We start from the raw sequence: 8,072 nt of genomic DNA, 5'->3' as shown, positions 1-8,072 counted from the left end.
AAGAAGTTCACTGTTCAAATTTGTGATTATTTGCATCTACACTAGACACGGTGTAGTAAATGGGCATGGTAGAAGACAGTCAAAGCATTAACTGGGGTTGCACCAGGAATACAGAATCATAGAATTATAGAACGGTTTGGGTTTAAGGGACCTTTAGAGATCATCTAGTCCAACCCCCCTGCCATGGCCAGGTACCTCTTCCACTAGATCAGATTGCTCAAAGCCCTGTTCAACACTCGAGGGATGGGGCATCCCCAACTTCTCTGTTCCGGTGTCTCACCACCCTCGTAGGAAAGAAGTTCTTCCTCACAGCCAATCTAAACCTACCCTCTTCCAGTTTGAAACTGTTTCCCCTTGTCCTGTCGCTGCAGACCCCGGTAGAAAGTCTCTCTCCATCTTTCTTATGATCCTCCTTTATATATTGAAAGGCCATGGTCAGGCCTCCCTAGGGCCTTCTCTTCTCCAAGGGGACTGAACAACCCCAACTCTCTCAGCCTTTCTTCATAGGAAATGGATTCCAGCCCTCTGATGACTGCTGTGGCCCTCCTCTGGACCTGCTCCAACAGGTCCATGTCTTTCTTGTACTGTGGGCCCCAGAGCTGGACACAGTGCTCCACGTGGGCTCTCATCAGAGCTGAGTAGAGGGGGAGAATCATCTCCCTCAGACCTGCTGGCCATGCTGCTTTTGATGCAGCCCAGAATATGACGGGAATTCTGGGCTGCAAGCACACACGACCAGTTTGTACCTGATTTTTCACTTCACAATATTCCCCAGTCCTTCTCTGCAGGGCTGATCTCAATCCATTCATCCGCCATTCTGTAATGATACCGGGGATTGCCCTGACCCCGTGCAGGACCTTGCACTTGGCCTTTTTGAACTTCATGGGTTGGCCCACTCCTCAAGCCTCTCAAAGTCCCTCTGGATGGCATTCCTTGCCTCAAACGAATTAACCACACCACTCAGCTTGGTGTCATCTGCAGACTTGCTGAGAGTGTACTCAGTGCCACTGCCTATGTCACTGATGAAGACGCTAAATAGTACTGGTTGAAGTAGGGACCCTTGAGGGACACTACTCGTCGCTGGTTTGCACTGGGACTTTGAGCCACTGACTGCAAGTCTCGGGACACGGCCAGCCAGCCAACCACCTATCCTTCTCACAGCCCACCCATCGAGTCCCTGTCTCTCCAATTTAGAGAGAAGGATGTTGTGTGGTGCCATGTTAAAGGCCTTACAGAAGTCTAGGTAGATGACATGAGTAGTTCTCCCCTTGTCCAGTGATGCAGTTACTCCATCGTAGAAGGCCACTACCTTAGTATACCAAGTATTAGTAGTATACCAATTACTAGATTATTATAGCAATAAATTTTTATTAAATATGTTCTAAACAAAAAAAGCCTGGTAGCTTTCCTACTGATCTAGGACCAAAGTTACAAGGCATCTTTGTATTTGCTTTCAAACCATCCTCTAACTGACAGTGTCATGTGTTCCATTTCCAAGCCACCCACATCAACACACTTTTTTGTGAAAGTGTGGAATTAGCAGAAACATGTCTCATCATACCTATAAGCCTGAGCCCAGGAACGAACTAGACTGCTAAATGTCCAGCTGGGAGAAGGCCACATATGTATACTAGGACTGAAATACAAATCACAGAAAATTCCACTTCGTCTTCACTTCCAAAGACTAGCAGCTATGTTGAACTAATGGCTACGGGAAGCAAGCAAGAGCAAAGAATAAAAGTTAACCTGAGGTATGATCTGGGGATGTGAGAGCTACTGATTTGCTGGGAACAAGCCACTGCATCTTCCTTTCTATTACCCTCCCTACTCTTGTGAAATCAAGTTACTATCTGCATGGCCACAGGCCAGGTTGTGCTTTTTCTTCCTGTGCTTTTTCACCTATGGCTAGGTGACTAAGTGAGGGACCCTCGCCAAAGGGAGGAAAATGCAATTTATCTCCTCACACCTGCAATCTCCAAATATTAAAAGGAATCTTTACATCCTCTCTCAGCAATGCTGTGCCTTTGCTTATACAGTAAGCAGTGAAAAAGGGCAGGCTTTGGAGTACTCGGTGCAAGGGGCAGGAGCCGGAGAGCCTCACCGAAGTCAGAGCGGCAGAGGAACAGGGTCTAGGGAACAGGGACGGAGACACAGCTGCTTTACTAGAACTTGAAAATACTGTTATTCTGGTCCTTCCTAGCCTCCCCATCCCTTCTGTTTTTTCTTGGTGGTAATGAGTGAAGGATGAAATAAGCAACATTAATTTTTATGCACAGGGAGAAGCAAGGATCCAGAGAGACATAGACAGCAGCAGAAGAGAGACAGATACAGAAATGGGAATCTAAGCTATTGAACAAGGAGCAGGAGGGAACAGAGCTTCTCAGAGTACTGCAGAAGACTTACAAAGACTAAAAACACTATCACAGAAAACATCAACTGACAGCTGGGAAAAATTTCAGTTAGGTGTGAGCACAGTGCTTTCCTTGTACTGCCAAGAAGCTCTGTCATTTTTATCTGCTGTATTCTTTAACATTTGTGTACTACAGTGCACAGAGGATGAAACCAGGATGAGGCCTCATTGTTTTGAATGAATACAGAAAAAAGACCAGTCTTACATTAACAAACTTAGAAAGTTACCTAACAAAGCAAGTGGAGATAACAAAAATAGGGTAACTGAGCAGAGAATCAAGGTTTGCCTGTTCAAAATGTTTTACAGTAAAATGTAAACATTAGCAAAGTCCTACAGAAGCAAAGATACTGTTCACTCTTTATTTGCCTTAATTAATTATTATTAGACATGTCCTCGACTATCCTTGGCTCTAACAGAAAACAATTAGTACAGTATAGATCAGCTACTCCAAGAGCATACAAAAAATAATCTTACACTTTTATATAAACACTTTCAGCAACTATTAGCTACACATATTCTATGATTTTATCATATTCAGCATTCTTTCTTTTCCCACTTATAACTCCAGAAAAATACGTTTGCATGTCATCATTGACGTCCAAAAAATTAATCAGGAAGCAGTATCAAAAAGATTCCTGGAAATTATTCTAATCTGGAGCTTGCTGAAATATGTTCCAATGAATTATACCTTGCAGATTGTAGATTCAACAGTTGATACAGTCCTTTTAAAAATACAGCATTTAGAGCACTTGTAGTACAATTGAGTAGACAATTGTATATATTCTTTAGAATAAAACCAGATTAAACAATAAACGCATATCTGCAGGTCTAACATAGATGAGCACTAAGATTTGACCATCAGAATCCAAGATAAAATTTTCCACTCCAGGCCTGAGTATCTTACTCAGATTCAAACTTCTGCTACCTTTCACAGTTAGGCAGCAACATCAGTGATGGCAAAACATCTGAGTAACACCAACAACAGGCTTGTGTTGCCAGTCAGCGATTTGACCCGATTTTCATGTAAATCAAACATCATATACAGAGTAACACATTTAAGTCAAAGCCAAAATATGAATATTAAGAGGGTGATCAGAATCTGAACCTCTGCAGAAATTGCATTTGCTGCTACATAAAACAATACAAGAACAGTTGAACTCCATGCACGTTTTCCCAGTACTGCTGGGACCAGTTTAGATCTCAACATCAGACAAACGGTTTATACTGGTGATGTCCAGGAAAGGTACATTCCAACCAGTTCCTCCCCATGCTGCAGATCACAGTCAAGCTTCCTGAGAGTAAGGCAGCACAGAACCAAAAGGAAGTGCCTACAACTCTTAAAAGTTGTTTATGCTGACAAAAGCAGCAATGCTATTTATATTGAGTTAAATAATAGTCTGCTGTTTTGGATAAATTAAGTGCTTCACTCTGAACAATAATTTCACAGCTAAGAGGCAACTACAAAGAGAGGTGGTTTTATATACATATACACGCACATTTGTTTTTACATATAAATGTATATATACACATATGTTCATATATACGTGGCCATATAAATATGTATATGTAAGTGTGTATGTATAAATGTATGCATACATCCACGCGTATATACGTATACAAAATAACCGTTCCCTTCAGGCAGCGCATGGCATGCCATAAGATCAGATACTTAAAGATCAGATCTTTGAATACTCTTTCAGCTTCAGGATTCTCCCAGTTTTACTACTATTCTCCTTAAAACCATTAAACAGATTAAGTAGTGTCAACAATATCTCTTATCTGTAGAAAGAAAATCAACACGCTTCCTTCAACTATGAGAAACTGAAGAGTCAGACCAAGCTTGACATCTGGAAAGGCTAGGCTGAAAAAGACACCTTAATCTCGTTGTTACGAGATTTTCCAGGAGCTCACTGCAGAAAAGCAAACCTAGGAACGAGAGGTTTCGGCCACAAATAGTTTAAACGAGCTGAGGGAGCGAGCACCCGGAGCTTTTCCCTGCAGAGCTCGCGGGCCCTGCAGCAGCAGCAGCGGCGGCGACGTTTCGCGCAGCAGTCGTACCGTACTCCGCGCCACCGCCTCCAGCCACTACCACTTCCTCGCGGCCCGCCAGCCAGCAGCGGCTGCTCGCGGAAAACCCCACAGCGACTCTAGGCATTACTGGCGACCCGCCCCCCCCGCCCCGTTGTCTATCACCGCCTAACGCCCCCGCACCGGCGGCGCAGGCAGGGAAACGGCTCAGGACGGCCGGCATCTCACCCCGAACGCTAATGGCGGCTTTCAGCTGAACGCTCGGGAAGGGCACTGCCTCAGCTGCCCGGAGCGACGCGGAAGGTCCACCGCAGCCCTTCCGCGACGCCAGCGACGGGTCACGCCCGCCTGGCGCTGAGGGGAGCGGCGCGGCGCGGCGGGCCGCAGGGACACCGGCTCGCGGCCCCTCGAACCGCCGCTCTTCCGGCACGGCCGTGCCAGGGCCGCGCCTGGAACGGTGCCCGACCGCCGCCGCCTGCCCCTCACCGCAGCGGGGCACTGCGAGCCCGCCTCCAACCCCCGGCGCCACCGCGCGCCGCCCTCGCAGGACCCTTCTCCGACTCTCCCGCCTCGGAGCGCTCCTGCCGCGCGGCCGCCGCCGCACCAGGCCAGCGTCACTACGCACGCGCAAGTCTCCCCGTCCTTCCCCCCCTCCGTCTTCTCAGCGTGGTGCAGCCCGAGCTGGCTGCCCCTGCTCTGGGCTGCACCACGGGGCGAAGGCCGAAGGGGGAGAAGGCGTTGCTGCGTTAACCGACTCCTCGCTGCCTCCGTCCTCCTCCTCACTGAAGCAACGTCGGCGGGGACGTTGCTTTTACCTGACTGCACCCACGACTCGTCCGAACCCTTTCCACTGCTCAGATTTGGCGGGCCGGGACCGACGTACCGCCCGCACTCACTGTATCAGCTCAGGTGGGTTCTGCCGCTGTGTGCCACACAGGCTGACGGGGGGGGGTCCCGTACCAGCCCGGCCAGAGGCGGGAACGGGGAGAGTGCCTCGGGGCAGACGAGCTCCGGGCTGCTGAAGCGCCAGAAGCGATCGGCTCCGGGCCGTGCCAGGCCCTCGGGTGTGTGGGGGAGCGGGGCTGTAGTTGCCAGGGCTGCAGGATGGCAGGCACAGCCGGTGGAACGAAGATGGTGACCGCCGTTCCCTGGCGCTCCCTGGCCGCCAGCGGCGCGCGGCTGCCCGGGCCGCTGTTGCTGCAACCGGGGACTGGTGAGCGAGCGTGCAAGGCACTGTGTGACGTTACCTGCTTCATTAAAGGGGTTTCAAACAAATACAACTCCCCCAACCCCATCGTCTGTCAGGAAACTTACATCACTGCCCTTTACGCATCCAGATACATACCTGGCAATTCCTGCAAAATAAATGGTTTATCATGACACATTTTTTGAGGAAAACAACGTCACTTTCTTGGAGTCACTCTTTGCCCAGGAAACATGCCCTCTACGTAAAGGGTCTACCTTCTATGTTTGAATCTCCATGACCTTGCAGTCTGTTTTATAGTGTGTGTCATCTGGTTGCACGCTCTTTGATTCACTGGCTGGTGACTGTCCATTAATTATTCTGAATGCTAGGTGATGGCTAGTACCCAGTATGTGCTGCACTGATCTAGCAATTTGTAAGATCATACGTTACCAAATAAAACACTTCATGGCCTCACTAGAACTTTGCATCAATTGAGACTGTCCTTACTGAAGAGAAGGGTAGACAGTTGATTGTGAATACCGCACACTTAAATTGTACGGATTGTGAATACTGCACCAATACACTTAAAAACTGTTCCATAGTATTTTACAGACAGGGAAACTCAAAATTCTTTGCTAAATATGACACTGTGAATCAATACATGCCCAGAAATTTAGCTACTATCAGTTCTAGTAATGACAGTTACTTTGGACAACACAAGCAACAAAAATTTGTGTAATAAAAAGATAACACATTCGTTTTTCTGAATGTACATACCAGCTATAAAAATTCCTGGTTAACTTTTAAGTTCATACTCAAAGTAGTTCGAAAAGTTACCTAATCCAATAGCGTAATTGTGGTGCTCCTGATTCAGTCTTTATCCCTCAATTTGCAGGCACGTTTTGGTAAATCTAAGACATCTAGGAATGATACAAGTTTAATAAACAAAGTCCCCTAGGCCACCCATTCAACATATTATTTAAAATTACTGTTCTTCAGATGTCTGTGCCCATTCACAGTTAACAGAGCACCTCTACCCTTCTAATTGTCATTAGGAAGCTAAAGAAATCATATAAAAAGATTAAAGAAAAAGCCGTAGACCTCTTTTAAAAAAGACATATTTTGTCCAAGACAACTACAACTTCTGATTTTCAGCTGCTTTTATACCATCCAGTTTTTTTTTTTTTCAAAGAGATGCCAAGAGACAAAAAGAGAACACACACTCACAACCAGAACAGTCTTCATCAAGCACTATTAACGGTACTTTAAAAGAAAGAGTTTGAAAGCTTGTCAATAAATTCTCTAAACTAAGACCAGCATACTTCATTCAGAAAGGAAGAGAGGACACTGGAAAACTTTTTCTCTAAGAAAACCGACGGGCGCAAACATCAACAGGAGAGAAAGTTAGCAAAGAAGAAAAGTTAAGCACATTTTTCTAGTGGTTAAATCCCTGCTCTTTTCGATGGAGATACATGATGGCATGTGTATGATTCAAGCTTGTCATTCAAATATAATAATTCCCGAAAATTTAATTTTACTGAAAAAGCGATGAAGACAATGACTGCTAGTGAGCAAAGCAATACATCAGTAATGTCAAGTTAAGAGAGGTGATGCTTGTCTTACTGTCACAGCTACAGTAGCTGTTACTGTCTTAACTTTCCCAGCTGTTCAGCTGAATTAGGATACAAGCTGAAAAAAATGCAACCACGTATATAGTGTAGCTGGTAATGTTGTTCTGACTTTTCAGAAAACTAATGTTGGATCTAGTATGGCAGATAAAGCATTAACCAGTACAGAATCTGAGGAAAAAAACCAGTTGTTTTGCCTCAAAGAAATAGTTTTCCTAGTAATCTAAGCATACTGAGAACACTGGTATAAGCCTATCACCGTATGTTCAAAACACTGACTAATCTTCACATCTCTGGAACATGTCAGCAAACTGAAGTCTTCAGAAAGGTGATGAAAAAGAAAGGTGTGAAGCAGTCAGTGGTGGAGCTAATGTCAGAATGCAAGACTGCCTGACACCCAAATGTGAATTTTTTATTCTAGGTAACACAAATTAATCTAACAGGACTTCAGAAAAGAAAAACAAGATGTTCTGGGGAGGGCAACAGAAACAAAAATTTTATTAAAAACCAGGCACTGACTTTTTTCTCAGCAGAGACAAGAAGTATGATGGCAAGGGAGTATATAAAACAATGCTCTAAGACTCAAACATGGCAGGCCTAGTTTAAAAGCAAAAAACAACACCACACACACACACACACACCCCCCCCCCCCCGAAAAAAAAAAAAACACCACAAAGCATTACTTGGTGAGGGAGCTATAGGTACTGGGGTTCCACAATGTTAATTTGTAATTCCTCTATTTTCCTCAGAGCAAGGATTATGACTCATGCCCTTCTGCAGACCAAAAAAAAGGACAAGACCTTGCATGGACAGTGGTTTC

This window comes from Phaethon aethereus (genome assembly GCF_964289735.1).
Source record: "Phaethon aethereus genome assembly, chromosome: 6".
Taxonomy (NCBI): Eukaryota; Metazoa; Chordata; class Aves; order Phaethontiformes; family Phaethontidae; genus Phaethon; species Phaethon aethereus.
The sequence above is the reverse complement of the archived record's forward strand: the minus strand, read 5'-3'. Positions refer to the sequence as shown.